General features: G+C 33.2%; 2 pseudogenes; one reads left to right on the top strand and one right to left on the bottom strand.

Moving 5' to 3' along the window:
* Positions 1 to 79: 79 nt before the first annotated feature.
* LOC133180213 (uncharacterized) lies at positions 80 to 2,801 on the top strand (annotated as a pseudogene).
* Positions 2,802 to 5,343: 2,542 nt separating this feature from the next.
* Positions 5,344 to 8,544, bottom strand: LOC133180217 (ATP-dependent helicase wrn-1-like; annotated as a pseudogene).
* Between the last annotated feature and the right edge of the window lie 9,178 nt (positions 8,545 to 17,722).

The raw sequence follows: 17,722 nt of genomic DNA, 5'->3' as shown, positions 1-17,722 counted from the left end.
AGGACATTCGTCACTGTTTGGATTTAAAGGTTGTGTTTGCATGTGTTAAGATGTTTTTTGTTCCATTATGTTAGGTGGTGTTTCACCTTTGGAGTTTACAGTTGTTTTTGGTTCACATCCTTCCTGGGTAAATCAATTGGCCATTGTTGTCAGGTAACCAATAAAATATTAACATTGAATTTTTTTTTTTTTTACTAAACTAATGTTCTTGAAACAAGGAACGTACTGGACATAATGATTTAAAATATTGGTAACATGCAGTCATCTGAAATTTAGCTGTTTATCAATCATTAGACACCATTGTTGAAAATTAATGTGCTTAAGTTATTTTTAATTTACTTCAGAGTATATATCAAGAGTTTTACAAAGAAGAAAGCAGCAGTGATGGGGGCAGTCTCTATCAGCTTCGAAACCTTATCAACAGAAGAAATGTATCTGGAGCTGAGCAAGTGACCAAAGATTTAAGGTAATTATAAACCTGTCTTCGTTGAAGCTTCAGTGTTTGAAGCATTTTGTGTATGAAATGTAAATTGGTTTTTATCCATTCTGTTTGTTCTGTTACTTCTACTTCAAGTAGGAAATGAACTTGATTTACAGCTTTAAACTTCTTGGGGATGAGACCTTAAAAACTGAGGCCCCGTGTCACGGTAGGCGTTGGCACGATAAAGATCCCTCACTGCTCAATGGCCCTGAGTGCCGAGTAAAGGTCTAAATTTGAAGCCCTTCACTGGTATATGGTGATGTCTATATGCACGATATGAGTGAAAAATTCTATAATTGGAAGTTAAACAACAATCAATCAATTAAACTTTTTGGGATAGCATAATGAGATATATTGTGCATTCATTTTCAGTATGTGTTTAAAGTGACATCAAAAACTTTTTAAATGAATGATCCCTAAAATTGTCTTTCAAATCAAAACCTCAAACGTGTTGAGAAATGACAACTTCTCTATCAAGCTATGTGAGCTTTTATGATCACATTTTGTCTATCGTCCATCTGTCTGTAAACTTATTTCTTTAGAACAGCAAAGCTATGATCAGTCATATTAATAGAGAAGCATCCTCGGGTAATGTAGATTCCATTTTTTTCAATTCCTGACTCCTAGGGTAGGGAGGTAACACCACAGGTTACTAGAGTTTTACATAGAAATATATAGGAAAGATCATTAAAAATCTTCTCAAGAAAAACAAAGCCATGATTGGTCATATTAATAGAGAAGCATCATCAGGTAGTGTAGATTCACGATTGTTCAATCATGACCACCAGAAGCAGGGTGCGGACACAATAGAAGGTAAAACGTGGGAAAAAAACTATGAATGTTTATATATATATATATATATATATATATATATATATATATATATATATATATATATATATATATATAGTGAAAGAAATATGGAAGCATCATCAGTTAGTGTAGATTCAAGCCAAACTAGCCAAAGTGCTCAGGTGAGAAATTTGGCCCATGGACTTCTTGTTTGTATTAAGCATTTGCCCAAAAATCAAAAACTTATCTTTTAGAAAAAAAAAAACAGAAAACATTATTAATGATTATGCAATTTATTATCATCATATTTGCTTCATGTTAGAAACCAAAAAATAACTACTAATCAATGAAAATCCCGATAAAAGAATTTAAAAAGAAAAATAAAGAGTTGCCAATCCAAAACGATTAACTAGCAATACAATTTTTAGTATGTTGGAATTTTTGATGTGTTTGTATTTTTTTTTTCCATCTCAAAACAATTGTTTTCTATTAATATCTAGGTCACACATGGGGTACATTATGGATATATTGAGTGGATATGTGGTTGCTGCATTTATGAGTTTACACAGCATGAATGATATACAGGACAAACCTGCTAGCTTTCCCCTGTTCTCCCTCATGAATGAAAATCAAAAGAGAGACTGGATATATGAGCAAGCTGATTCTGTTATGGACAGCTTACGTGTTAAAGATACAAATTACATTGAAGAATTGCAAGAAAATATTAAACAATTAGATAGAGACTGTCAAAAACTCTGTGAAATGAAGGATGCAACTGGGTTTCAATGTGCATTATGTGGAAAACACTATGTAACTGAAGGCCACTTTAGGAATCATCTTAGAAAGAAACACCAGTGGCAATTTCATGAGTGCACATCTCCAAAAAGATCCGACAGTGTCGTTTCCAGTTTCCTAAAGATGGCTTTATTACTACATGACACTTGTGATGCTTATCGAATGGGGGACGGTGAACGTTTCCTTCGTAATTCAAAATTTGAATGGCTCTATGCAGGTGCACTTGGGCATACAAATATAAACTATGGCTATGGAGATATATTGCATGTATCGCTGCCATACTCAGCCCAAGAGAAAGTTTTGAGTACAAGTGGAATATATGTCAGAATTTGATGGGAGGAGTAGACCAAAATATACCAAATGATAACTGCGTGGAACTTAGATCAAAAAGATAAAATCTCATCTCAATACACAGGGCGCTAATAAGTCGTTTAATTCAGCCAAAGTAGTTACAATGTCTTCGCAAGTTATTGATACTATGAAGCAAAAACTTTTGCAAGTAAACAATACAGTGAAGGCTGGAAGGAAAAGACCGGAGGTGGACAAATCCATTGATATTACCCGAATTACTGAGTGTTTGCTCAGAAATAAACACAGTGTCATTAAAGATTGGCCATCATTCAATAAATTTAAAGACCCACTATCAAAGCTTGATCCCAAGGCAATGCATCAGTGGATGGGGATGCAAAAGAAAATTGCCTCAAAATCACTTCAGTGAAATGTGAACATTGGTTTGCATTGTTAAAAATTGGTATTTACGAGGATTGTCCCAGTAAAACGCGAACTTTTTTAATATTTCAGAAACTATTCGACCAAAAGTAATATTTTTTTGCACTTTGTTGGAAAATGATATTTTCGGTATTTTGACAAAATATTTTAGGCTTGTGATGTCATAAGTACATAAAAACAAGATTTAAAGGGTGTTAAATATCGGTGGTCGGCGCACGGCAATTTTTTGACTTTTAAAAGTAGCATTGTCAATGAAGTTTTCTTTAGGCTATACGGAAATATAATGTCACAAAATTTACTTCCTTAAATACTCTTTGATCTCGTGTACTCGTGCATAAAAATTCATTAAATTGACATCATTAATGACAAATATATGACGTTATATGCCAAAACACCTTTAATTAGATATTGTCAAAAATGGTGATGTTGGTGATAATGTGGAGCACGAAATTATTAAGCAGTACTGTGTTGAGCGGGATATGACTCCTATCCATACGATAAAGGAGATGTTAATGCTGGGAAAACAGAAACATAAATCTCGGACACAGGTTTATCCGTGGTTGAAGAGGTTTGAGGATGGCTTGACTGGTTATCCGATAGAAGAGGCGTTTTGTAGACCTACAAAAATGAAGACAAACTGAAAGTCAGGAGCTGGACGTCATAGGCCTAAGAGAAGGCCGCCGTTAAACAATGCGAACTGCTAGGTTTATTATCGGAATTGAGAAATTGTCTATAAAAGAATTAATTCTGCAATCTTCTGGTAACACTAGTATTTGAGATGTATAATTTGGTAAATAAAAGAAAATTAAATACAGTGCCGAATTAATGCTTAAAAGAATTTTATCAGAAGCACATTTCCAGGACAAATTCACAAACGCCACGAGCTTTGTTTTGACGTCGTCAGTGTTGCGCCGACAACTGATTTGTAAGATTCGTTTACCTGAGAGAAAAATGTTATTTATGGAGATATTTCATTGAAATTTTTATGCATTATTCAAAAAATGTTGATTATGATGTATGCCAATTTTTAACTTTATAGTATTAGTGAAACAAAAGATATTGAAAATGTACGCGTAATTCTGGGACAACCCTCGTATATAGGGCCACTCCAATTTTTTTTTCTATGTTTAGTGTGCTCATGAGCCTTGGTTTTTGACACCCCATCAGGAAAAACAAAATCAGGAGGCCTAAATTTTTTTTTTTTTTTTTTGGGGGGGGGGGGTTTCAAAATTCTTAAATTCTGTCAATTTCTTTTCATATTTGTCTACAATATCTCATTTTATGTAAATTTTATGCATTTAAAACCTTGATTTAGCCAAAAAACAGATCTTCTATGAGAAAAATACTCAGTAAAATAGATTAATAAAATCAAAATAAATAATAAAATAAAATCCTTTGATAGCTAGATGTCATTTTTATGACTACAAAGTCTGCATGTGTTTTGTTTATTGCCTTGTGTTTTTTTCGCAAATAGGTACGTAAGTTTTTACAAAAAGGGTAGACGCTAAACAAAGAAAAAAACTTGGAATGGACTAGTCTATGTATGTACAGACATTTTTAGATTTGAAAGAAAATACTCCAATTTGTATAATAATTATCATATTGGTTATGTCAGAAAATTACAAATATCTTAAAATTTCTAGCTAGATAAAAGAAAAAGAATGTTACTATTCATAACTGTAGCTACATAACTGTACATTTACATATTCACTGACAAGAAAAACTGTTTCTTTACAAAATATTAATTAATAAAACAAGGTCTTGAAAAATTATCATATTTTTAAAGTTACTTTTTAGCTAGACCGAGCTATAAGCTTGTGAGCTTTTCTGATCACTGATTGTTTGGCATTCATCTGTAAACTTCTCAACTTCCTCTGGAACCACGTGGGTGATTCTAATCCATTTTGTTACAAAGTACCTTTACATGAATGGGTTTTGTTTTGTTTTTAATGAAGGGCCTCTCCAAATGCAAAACTGGAAAGTTGTATGTACAATATGCTCTTTTTTGTGTATCTTTTGATGAGGGACAACCATCTTTTCAGGAATATTAAATGTCAACCAAGTTGCCTGGGGTTAAAGTGGTGAAGGTATTATCCAGTTAGCAGAAAAAACAAGACGCATTGGTTTGTATTCACCTGTATTTCAAAATTTATATCATTGATTTGGATGACAATCTTGTAAGGATACATTACAAGTTACTCTCTACCTCACTAACATACAACTCTGATCAAAATAAAGTTAATTTCATGCTGACAAATGCCGATGTTATACACTGTCACTTAAGATGTACTACATATGTGATAAGTAAACTTGTGTAAATTTAACTACATTTTTGCTTATATCTATAGTATATACAGTTGAACTTCGATATCTCGAATACCATGGATATGTAAAAGTAATTTGGAAGTCCTGACAACTTATTCTTTAAGTATTTCTGATATCTCAAATCCCCAGATATCTCAAAGTTTTTCCCCTGTCCTGTCAAGTTCGAGATAACGAGGTTTAACTGTACGTTTAGTTCAAACTTCATAACAAACTGAAACTAACACAGTGGTAAATATCTTATTCAAACTCTGGATCTATTTCATAATCAAAAACATCATCACTCTCAAAGTCTGTTTCATCTGAGATACAAGAATTGTCATCACTAGAATCATCATCACTTTGAAATAAGTTATATGGATGCTAATACAATAAACAACATTTGTCATTACATTCACAATTTTTTGAGCATATATCACAACACAAATGTTTAACAAGTTTTGCATTTGGAAAAGAATCATATGACTTCAACATTTGAAGTCTACGACACTTATCTACGTTTTCAACGTAATTTTTCATGTCAAGTTCAAGTTTACGAGTGTGCCTGCTACTGTAAACAAGTAGATGAAAAGCTTGACTACCATCACGACCAGCACGCCCAAGCTGCTGAACAAAACTATCCATATCTTTAGGTGGACTATAATGCACGACATTGTTGATGCCCCTATAATTCACACCCATACCTGCTGCACTAGTAGCTATTAAAACTCTAATGTTACCATTCTCATCACTCATATCCTCTCTAATCTTTTCCTTCACATTTTCAGAGGTACAAGAATGAAACATATTAACACATTCCATCACAGACTTGTCTAACACCATAAGAAAGGCAGTGTATACATCTGCACAAATTTTTATGCTTGAACAAAATATAAGTGTTCTTGTACAGTCTTTTTTCTTCAAGGATAAATCCTTTAATAACCAGCCAAATGTCACCTCAATAGGTACAGTGTTTTTCAACTTGTGCACAAATAATTTAATGTTTTCTCTATCTGGACTGTCAATAATGTCTACACAGTTGCTTAGAGCAAGTCGTTTTTTAATTACTTTCCTTGCTTCCTTGCTAGCAGTGGCTATAATGAAAAGGGCAGGAAAGCTAATCAAGGACCTTATCTCACCTGTCCGTGAAAACCATTCCCTGAAAGCTTGGACATGTTCTGTACTTTCTCCCCTAAAAGAATTAATGAGACCAAATTTAAATTGGTTGATACCTGATAATATATTAAAGAGAAAATTTAATATAAATCTTACACAAAACTGAGAAAATTTAAATTCCTGTTGCCCATACAGAAAAGGTGACACCTCTTTTTAAATCAGATTTACCGCTAAGAACATCTTACATTTTTACAAAAATCATTTAAAAACAGTTTTCAGTAGTGAGCTATGCTCAAATGTTAATTCTTAAACCAGTCTAGGGTAGGTTTAAAGCTAAAGAAGAAAAGAAATAACTTTGTCCTCCATCTTTCACTTTAATCAGGTTAATTCCGGCACCTTACTTTACATTGTCTTTACTGGTACAATCACTAGATTTAGCTACTTGGCTTGAATTACCTACATAGCTTTATTTAGCTACTAAATCAAACTTATTTCTTGAAGTGGCATTTTCCCCAGAAAGTGCAGAAAATTGCACTTTGATGCAGTAATAATTTTCAACTTTGAATTCATTTGAAAACAATTAAAAAAAATCAATCTCGGAGATGTGTCTTTTTCTGTGCACTCTCAACAAGAGCACCGCTAAGTGAAGCTTCTCCTTGTGGCAGGAACTTCACCAGTAATCGGTAATGGCAATGTCTCCATACAAGAGAAAAATTCTCAAGAGGGACGTTAACCAAGATATATTCATCTAGTAATCAAGGGCACCCAGTATTACTATATCTAGTTTAAAATAAAGTAAAGAAATTAAAATTTATTGCAACACTTTTTTTTTAACAAAAGACAGTGGGTATCATCTTTGGGGGGATGGGGGTCCATCTTTTTTTTTCTTTTTTTACAAAAAACATGGTGTATAGGATCTTGGCTGGGGAGGTGGGAGCATAACATGCATACGTGATTGGGCAGTTTCCCTTATTCCTAGCAGAAACATATCACGTATGCTCTAAATTTCTGTAATTTACATTTACCCATCTAAGTATACCTCACAGTTACATGCAATATGCATCAAATCTGAGAATACCCTTGGAAGTGATACTTTTTCGTAATAAAAAATGGCAATATACCGATGTTTAGAGGTCGATGAAACTTGTGAAATGTCTTTATAGCTTTCATGAATTACGTGTGCCTCAAAAAAAAAAAAATTCCATATTTTACACAGACATGTGTGGTTATTTGTAATGAAACCGTGACGTTTATCAATTTATTTCAATTACGTGTAAGAAATGACACTTTTAATTCATACAGACTGTCTCAAGATTTGCACAATAATATGACAATAGGCAAATGCTATATCCCCTCCACAACTAGTTGTGGGAGGGGATAATCAAAGTTCTAAAAGTTTGGCGCTATATACAACAGTTAATTTGTAACCAAACAGTTACTTCTTGTATGAAATAACAAAGAAAACCAGCTCTGGTTAACATGAGTACAATGAGAAGCAATCATACTTCTCCACGCCTCATCACACACAATGTGGTGTACAGTTACTCAAACATCTTTTCCTTAAAAGTGTTCAAACGCAGCAATGTTAAAACTATCTCTGCTTTGGATTGCTTGTTAAATAATCCGTAGTATAAATATCAGTAGTCATTTATTTGCAATTTTTTTTGTCTTTTTAACATACAAAGCAAACTTTTGAAAAATTGCCTTGAAATAGCTAAATAAAGCTACCTGAGGTAGGTAATTTTAGCTACGTAGGTAAATTTACCGATTGTACTGGACCTGTTACTTTTTTGAGCACCAAGCTGTTCAAATATCATAATATTGAAGGATGCATGTCCTTGAAAACATACATACCAGTGAACAAGAGTACGGGCTTCATCCACCACAAATAAACGGAATGATTTTGGCGAGGACAGCATATTCCGCCATTTATCATTCTGCAGAACGGCTTCTGGTGAAGAGAAGATAAACTGGTATTTTCCCTCAAGTATCCCAACATCCTCAGACACGTCTTTACCAATATATGTAGCTGTAAACCCCTTTGATATAAGAAAAGCAGTCTGTTCCTTCATAATTGACAGGAGGGGACTAATAATAATAACTTGCGGCATCACGTCCAGAGTGTTACTTTCAGTTTCACAATATTTTTAAAAAATAGGAAAGGCCATGTAACACAGCGACTTCCCCCCACCTGTTCTTAAAGAGAGGAAGACATCCTTTCCTTTCAAAAGGCTACTGATCGCTTTCTCTTGCTGTGAGTTCAATTTCTCCACTTCAAATACTTCTCTTACTTTCGTCATACAGGGCGTCGCCATTGTTAATCGAATCCGAATATCATTTGAAAGGTGTTAAGTGATTGGTTGGAAATTTTCAGGCGCGCCGAGTGAAATTTTGCTCGGATGAAATTTGATTGGTTTCCCCAGTTTATACATAATTCATGAAAAACAAGCAAAGCGAATATCGAACAACCACGGGTTTGAGGTAGCTTGTGGACTCAAAACCGTGGTTTGCGACGATGCGTGTGCATGTACTTATTTTATATAAAGCGTTAAAAGCTGAATCTGGACACAAGAAGATTTTTGATGTGCATTGTAAGAGTACTTCATTTTCCCCTTTATATCCCCAGTGGCTAGATGACCAAGTCACTTAGGAGAATAAGATTAAAGAGAATCTCTGGAAATCAATTGAGGGCCGGACTAATTTAGTTTTAAAACTTCTTGGCTGCTGTCAGAGTAGGCGGCTGTGAAATAAAGTCTAAGGGAACGCTAAGGTTTTACCAATCTTCTTGTATAACAATTTTTTTTGACAAATTTTAATAATACTGCTTAATTAGTGGTAAATTTTTTTAATGCATTGTACCAAAATATAATTGAAATTAATGAAAAACATTTTTTTTTCACTTAGATTAAATATTACAGGCACGAGTCATCAGGAGGGCCAACCCCTCCCAATTTATTTAAACAATACCTTTTACTGTTGCAGTATAGTCATATCCTCCCCCAAATAAATGTTTTTATATTTTTTACATTCTACTGTTTATTCTGTGACATTAATGAAGCCAAAGAGATGGCATTTCAGGCTTTCTGGAAAGCCAAACTTGTAAAATATCATTCTTATTTAATGCTTACCTGAAAAGAATTTAGTTATTCCAAATTCATAAAGACGCTTAAATTGTAGGAAATGGTACGATTTTTGCGAAAAAGTAGGGATTTTTATGAATGAATGCATTGGACTTCAATCAAGAGTTGTATATAAATAGACTCTCTCTCTCTCTCTTTGTATGTGTGTGTGTTAGTATGTGTGGGCAAGTCCGTAGGAATTTTTTTTTGGGGGGGGGGGGGGGGAGCAAAATCGAAAAAAAAAAATGTTAGAAATTCCTTCAGCAAAACCATGCAAATAAAAGGGTCATTATATATTATTATAGAGAGTCACAACCTTAAAAAATTAATTCTATCGTAAAGTTTCTATCTGCAAAGCTTTAAGGGACACGTCCATGCCCAAACACCCGGTTCCAGTTGTATTTAAAAAGTCTTACTTTCATCACACATATTTCCAATCCATCCAGGTTTACATCCTAAGCTACATTCTCCTGTCACGTGGTTACACGGTGTTTTATCTCTGCAATGTCCTGAACATCGAAATTTACACTGCTGACCGTACCTTTCTCCAGGGCAATCTAAGCAAATAAAATTAATTTTAAGGACCAAAAAGGATTTTTAAAAAATTACGAAATAGGCATCTTATTGACAATTCCGCTTACTTTCTTGACATTTGTCTCCAGTCCATCCCGGCTTACAAAGCGAACATGATCCATTGACAACATTGCATCTGTTGTAAAAGCAATTAGTTGGGCAATTCGTACATCTTACACCATACTTTCCTTGAGAGCATCCTATTAAATATTTTTTCGAATTTTAATCACTAAATACCTCAAAATATAATATGAGAATCGGTAGAGCAACCATATTTTATCTTAAAGCAAGATAAAAAATTTATTTTGAACGTTGTTGCATCTAATGTTTCTCTGTTAAAAACTAATAGACCAGATAATGCCAGTGACCTTGTATTTACTCGAATGATCTTGGATCAAGGTCAAAAAACACCTCTGGGTCATAAGCAATCTTTATTCAAGGTACCAAGTTCCAGTGTTCCTCCAGTTCCAGATGTGACCAGGACAAAAGTACTTCTACAAGTAGCCCTGAGCTTGTCAAAATGATTTTCGACAAAGGTCATGATACGCTCTCCAGCCATAGAGCCATATTGAATCATTATGTCACAGATGACTTACACCTTTGTATATTTGTGTCATGTATATTCTTCTAATGTCTCACCGATACAAAGTATTGGCTCAGAAACGATGGCAAGGATGGACAGACAGAGACAAGATGATTACAATAAAAGCAACAACCTTGGGGGGGGGGGGCGGAGGGGGAGGGGGTAGGGAAGAGGGGGTATATTTAAAGGCAAACATATTGTTTTATTTTAGATATCCAATATAGTGTTGTTCACTTATCATTATTATGAAATACTAATGTAGCATTTGCTCACTTCATGACCATTTTGTCTTAAAATTCATGGATGATAATTCCGCCTATCCTTATTGTTTAAGAAAAAAAACAGTATCATATATCTTTTCGACGTCCAGGCACATCAAGAGTCGCACGGCCATAAAGCAATAAAATATGTATAAAATTCCGGGTTCATAAAGCCAAGATTGATTTCCTGGAGGACAAAAGCAACCCAATAAAACGGGTGTAAAAATAATCGTTTTACATCCACAGCGTAAAAGTGAGTATATTTTTTAAATTCACTATGTATTCCTTATTAACTTTTCATATTTTCATGCATTTAAATATGGCACAGTTGTTGTGTCGACAGATTTTTTTTTCTAAATGTACGTTTTTACAGTACACTACAATGTAGATATGTTAAGTCATGAAAATGGCTCAAAAGTATTTTAATGCATTAATCACATCAACCATTGTTTACCTTAAAATCACTTATTTGCGGGGGTTTCAGTTAATTTTCTTGTTTTCGTGGTATGAAGCGACCCACGAATTCATGTCATGTAAAATTTCGTATATATGCATCAACTCAACACTTCCTCAACCATGAAATCTAGTCCCCAAAACCAATTTTTTTCCTCAAACCAGAAAAATTTGACCCCAAGAAAATATGTGGTTTTACATTATACATATATTATGTTTCAGTACTCTTATGAAAAGTTGTAAAAACATCTGTATCAACACATAGTTGTTGTAAGGAAAACGGCGCCGTAATCTTGCGTAATTTTCTCTCTATACATCGTACATGTATATATTTTTTACATAATACGTGTATGTAACATAAATGTTTGAATTGATTGAATTTGTTTAACGCAGCTTACCGTGTTACTAATTCAGATAAAAATATACTTGTTATCATGAAGTTTTTATGGATAATGTAATATGCAGATTTGTCTAAATATTTACGAACTATCAATTATGCAATATTATTTCTAAAGAAAATTAAACCATGTTTGTGTCTACAATTTTTGTGTCGCTTGATGAGCAGCTTACAGTCCCAATGACCTTGATTTTGTTTCCCTATTTTCAAGGATACTCCTAATCTTTAAGTTATGCATAATGAATTTCGAGAAGAATGGTTTTGTTGTTAACTAGCATTTACAAATGTATGAACATGTCTATAATATACTGATATTTTCCTACAAATATACATGTGTGTATTAACGATATTAACCGCAAATTTAAAACGCACTCTATTAAAACATATCCGTCGCTCTCTTCCGTCAGCCAATGTAAAACCTCGGATTTTTCTCGACTTGACGGAAAAGGCCTAATGATGTTCTCGACTTGACGGAAAAGGCCATGTGATTTTCCGATTGTTCCATTATTTGTCGTTAAAAGATGAAACGATATCGATATACTGACGTGATTGGGAATCTTAGGAATTATTGGATTAAATTTGAAAAAAAAAGTTATAATAAAATCTTATCGACTTGACAGAAAAGGGCAATGTTTTCGACTTAATAAAAAAGCCTGTGTGATGTACTATTGTTCTGTTAGTTCAGAATCAAATTGGTAAACCGATTTGGGCTTGTGAATCGTTGGAATTGTTGAAATTTAATAAAATCGCACGAATAAATGATTATTTTTAATAATTTCAATTTGATTATTCATTTTAACTTTAATTTATATCGACTGTAACTTTTATGATTAGTGTTATCTATCACTGTCTTACTATCCGAAAATTTTTCTTCTTAGCTTTAACTATGATGCTAGTAAATTGTTTACAAAAATAGACAAACTCCATTTAGTTTTATTTATGTGTTTGATGATGCTATAGCAGGTGACAAATGCTTTCAATGGAACATTCTAGTTCTAATAAACAATTCGAGAGCAAAGGCATCTGGTTCTTCGGTTAAACACTCTTGGCTATATGAACCTGGAATTTTATACCCGTTTTATTACGTTGAGGCTGTCCTTTAGGAAATCACCCTTGGCTATATAAACTCGCTATTTTATATTTGGTTTATTACATTACAGCCGTCGAAAGGACATAATGTAGAAGATCGAAACAACAAAAGGCCTCATTGAAAAGGTTTGTGATATATGGGGCAGGGGCGGATCCAGGATTTTTTCCAACTAAGTCAAAAAAAATTTCCAACCCAAGAATTTCTTGATAAGCAAAAAAAAAAAATGTAAAAATCCATTTCCAAAACGTGAAAAACACCTATTTCGTGGTGGTGTTGGTGGGGTCCACGCTTTCTAGGGGAGGTCCAAAGTCAGTTTTTATATGCTTCAGTATATACTTTTAGTAACTCTGCAAATTCCAGGGAGGGTCCGGACCCCCTCAACCCCCCCCCCCGCTCTAGATCCGCGCATGTAGGGGGATATTATTTCTAAAAACAACAAAAAGAAATTTAAGATTTACCCTTTACTAACACCTCACACAATTGAGTATAAGGCTGTGACTCATATCCAGGTGGATACGTCACTCCACGCAGTCTTTCATTGTAGTAGATAACATATCGGCCATGTCCAATACAGTTCGTAGTGAAATTTAATTGTGGTAACCTTGGTTCGTCTTTGTAGCACATGTATCCGTCTTCCTTATTAGTTGTGTTCGACAGATAGAGAGAAAATCCGGCAAATCTATACCCCTTTGCCTTTCAACTAAGAGGAAGAAACGTATTAAAATTAAAATATTAATATTAGTAACTCTGTTATTAAAGAATATTCCTTTTAGGAAATTTAAATATTAATCTCACTTAATATTATTTTCATTTCTTTTAAATGGATATGTGGAATTTTATTCAGTTATAAGGAATTTAAATACTTTGCACCAAAACATTAATTATAAACAAGTTTTCCTGCACACGAAGGTTTAAGGCATTTCATGGAGATAACCTCAGAAAATTATTAACTTCTTATATCAAATAAAAAAAAAAGAATTAGAAAATTTATTCATTAAACAATATCTTTTGTAATTAAAAGCTAAATCATTTCACACAGATTCGTACTGACATTTTCTATTTTAATCAAACCGGGACCAGTTAAAAGCACATTTACATGTAACTTCCTTCTCTTTGACGTTGACGATGATAAGAAGCTACGATGTACTTAAAATATCAGTACTTAGATATCTAAAATGTTATAAATTTTTTGGAACTGATTATTCCATATCCCGCTTACCGTTGAGTCATCTTTGTTTGTGGGGGACATGTTGGGTTTCGTAGCAACCCTTACCAACGAATTCATATCTCCACGAACGATATCGGATCATTGCATTTTTGTATAGTCGAATAGCACACGAATTCCTGTAAAATTTTGGTTGTCAGCAAACACCCCCCCCCCCACCTGAAATGATAGGGAGTCCATGGTAATAAACTTTCCCGTCTCTTGCAGTCCTTCTGTTTTCTTCTGACGATTGCTGGCGCTAGTTTCAGTAACTATCCTTCAGCAGTTTACCTCATTTTACGGGAGAGAAAAGACAGAATTGAAAATTAAAATAACTATTATACTATTGAGTGTCAACCAAAGATAGATTATATCGTGCAGTGAACCTTTTCATAATGTATGCGAAAGGTACTACACGACACTAAAATTAGACATGACTTTTGATGAAAGAATGTAAAAGTAAGTGAAGTTGAGGAAGGACAAAGTTGTTTAGGCGCCGCCTTTGTGAGCGATAACTTGCCGATGACATATTGAAACTGAATGCAGCAATTATACTTTTATTATAGTTTGATTATCTCGCCCAAACTAAAAACTCCGTCCGATTTCCTGTAAAATGAAGATAAACGCAGTTTGAATAGAAACAAGTCATTTATTAACAAAATGACAAAACTACTAATGCAGTATTATATTTTTTTCTAAGGAGAATTACATAACACTTCATGAGAAAGTCCATGTACTTTGTAAAACTTAACAATATAAACACTCTTTGAGAAATATTTGACTAGTTCAATGATTATTAAAAAATCAAAAGTTGGAGAACACTAAAACAGTTACCCACGAAGACAAAGAATAACATAATTATAATAAAGATTTGGGTGTGTGGTGGTTGAAAATACTAAATGGCTAGCTTTCTACTCCCCTAAATTTTAACTTCTGTGTACTACTTTGTGACCTATTGCACTTTGAATTTCCAGATACGGAATATTCTGTATGTTTCGTGTCTAGGCATATCATTAATAAAGAATTATTTTATTTAATTATTTAATTAAATGTATTATAGTAAAACTCGTTTAGTACGAACACGGATATAGCGAATTCACGGATATTACGAATTTTTCTTGGATCCCCAGCTATACGAATTTAACGAATTTCTTATGCGGATAAAACGAATTACGGATATAGCGAAGTAATTTCCTAGGTCCCATTGACTTCGTTATAACCGAGTTTTACTGTAGTTGCTTTTTGACGTAGATAAGACTTCTTCCTATAGTTTGCATAGAAGCAGTTTTTTGCCATTTTCCCTGAAAGGTGACTTAATTATAAAAGGTGCTCAACATATCCCGGATAGTATGGTAATTAATAGACACACATATATATCATACTGGTTTAAAATGGCACAGACAGAATAGTGTCTGTTATTGGAGAAATTTCTGACATATTCAAAACTAAGAAAGAGTTTCAGAGAATTGCTAACAAGTAAAATCAAAGGAAAAGAGTATTTGCACAAAAATAATGCATTTGATAGACTGGTGAATATAGTAAACTTGCCATATTTTCCCCCATTGTCCATAAACTGTATCTTGATGTTGTAAACACTATATATGGCACCCAGATCAACGTACCACCTCACTGTTTCATAGCCGGTATTAGGACCAATCGGACCAGCAACCATACAAGTACTAGCATCACCTTCCACACAAAGAAGTTATACTTTGGAATGCCAGTTTGCCACTAGATAAATCCTCTATTTAAAAAAAGAGAAGAAATAGCATGTAAAGAATTGTGTCTATTTATAATTTTTAGTTTTCAGTGTATAGAATTAATTATAAAATGTCTTATAAGTTTGGATTTGTTGTTTATTTATGAAATGGATCCTGTGAGTTTAAATGCTTTTTATACCAAACAAACCCTAACAAAAATTTCTGTAGTAAACTAAAGTTTACTATAGTTAACTATAGTAAATCAAAGTTTCAAAGTCATCCCTATAGTTAATCAAACTTTTCAAAGTTATCACTATAGTTAATCATGTTTCAAGGTTATCACTATAGTAAATCAAACTTTTCAAAGTTATCACTATGGTAAATCAAAGTTAAAGATTTATCACAGCTGTATATAATGTTCTGTGATGGAAGTCTCAATTATTTTCACATTAATTGCACAACATAGATACATGTAATAACCAATCTTACATATGTCTCATTTTACCAAAGTTATCAGTTGATGTCTTGTATTTCAAATATTTCCATGCACGATGCATGCAGTACAGTTTATTTTAAATTTTATTTTTAATGATTCTTTTTGAAATTTCATATTCTTTAATGACTGCTACTGGTTTAACATTCCTAAAATTAATTTTGTTTGTCTTTCATTTTACTTGGTCTTTTTTATATTAGCAAATCGCATTATACTAATAGCATTAAGTACATCAAACAAGATGTATAGAGTTATCATCTTATATACAACGATCTAAAGTGCATTAGATTAATAACTATTATAATAATAAATCAGAGTTTTCATAGTGATCACTAAATTATTTCAGAGTTTTCATAGTTACCCCTTCAGTGTCATAGTAATCACTATAGTAAATCAAAGTTTTCATAGTTACATGTATCATTACAGTAAATCAAAGTGTCAAAGTTATCACTATAGTTAACTATAGATTTCATAGTGTCAAAGTTATCACTATAGTTAACTATAGTAAACTATAGTTAACTATAGTTTAGTATAGTATTTTTTGGTAAGGAAATCGGTTGACCGAGGGATGGGGTTTTGATCTTAAAATGTATGAACCTGTAAATTCTAGAAAATTATATACGTTTACATGCTTCATTGCTTACAATCTCAGTTAATAGCAAAATACTCATAAAACAATAGAAAAAAAATCACATATATTTTTCACCCGAGTATTGATCATCAAATTATGAACATTGATACAAAAATCAATGACCTGTTCCATATACCAATAGTCCTTTATTTGTGATAAACCATTCTATAATTATCATCAATATAGTGAAAGTTTTATATACATGCACATGTACATGTATGTCTGATCGAAGAGTAATTACTTGATGATTTATTGATGCTTAACTCTTAAAACAATCTAATGTAGTGTTTCTGAGCATTGAGTAAATATACAATGTAGTTTCATTGAATTATCCTAGTAATTTACTTCCATGCAATTCCATAAAATGTTATGCAAAATATTCAGATGCTGATGTGAAGGGTGGAATGTCCAAGGGCTTCTACTCTAGTCTACATTGAAAGAGGTATAGCGGCCTTTCCCAGTATTTCGCCTAGCTACTACCAGGTTTAAATGACCTTGTCTGCAAATACAATCTATCACATATTAAGTCAAATGTTTTTTTCTTATTAATTGTTAGGCCATTATTTACACATTGAATTGTCGACGGATTTTCCCGTTATTTCCCGATCATGACAAGGAGCACTCTGCGGGTGTGACCGGTCGGCAGGTACTCCTCCGTGGCACCTGATCCCATCTCCGATGTCTCAGATGTCCGTGTTTGCTCTGTTCCTATTTTGCAACGTTTAATGGACTTTTGAGCTCGAATTCTGTGCGTTATCTCCACATAATTCATGAAAAGTACCTAGTATTATTAATTGATTTACTTGACGCATTGGATATGCGGAACTGCTTCTACATGTATATCATGTGGTAAAGTGTAAATATTTGAAAAGTGTATATAGTTTTAGTATTTTAGGATTTTGTGTTTATTTGACATGTTTAGTATTATTATCTACAAAATAATTTTGACATTATTATTTACAGGAAATTTATTTAATTTAACTTATTTATATTTCAGCTGTTTAT

The sequence above is a fragment of the Saccostrea echinata genome, unplaced genomic scaffold (genome assembly GCF_033153115.1).
Source record: "Saccostrea echinata isolate AGI-Se365-2 ecotype Australia unplaced genomic scaffold, CSIRO_AGI_Sech_v1 ptg000006l, whole genome shotgun sequence".
Taxonomy (NCBI): Eukaryota; Metazoa; Mollusca; class Bivalvia; order Ostreida; family Ostreidae; genus Saccostrea; species Saccostrea echinata.
This window is presented reverse-complemented; position numbering and strand designations above follow the sequence as displayed.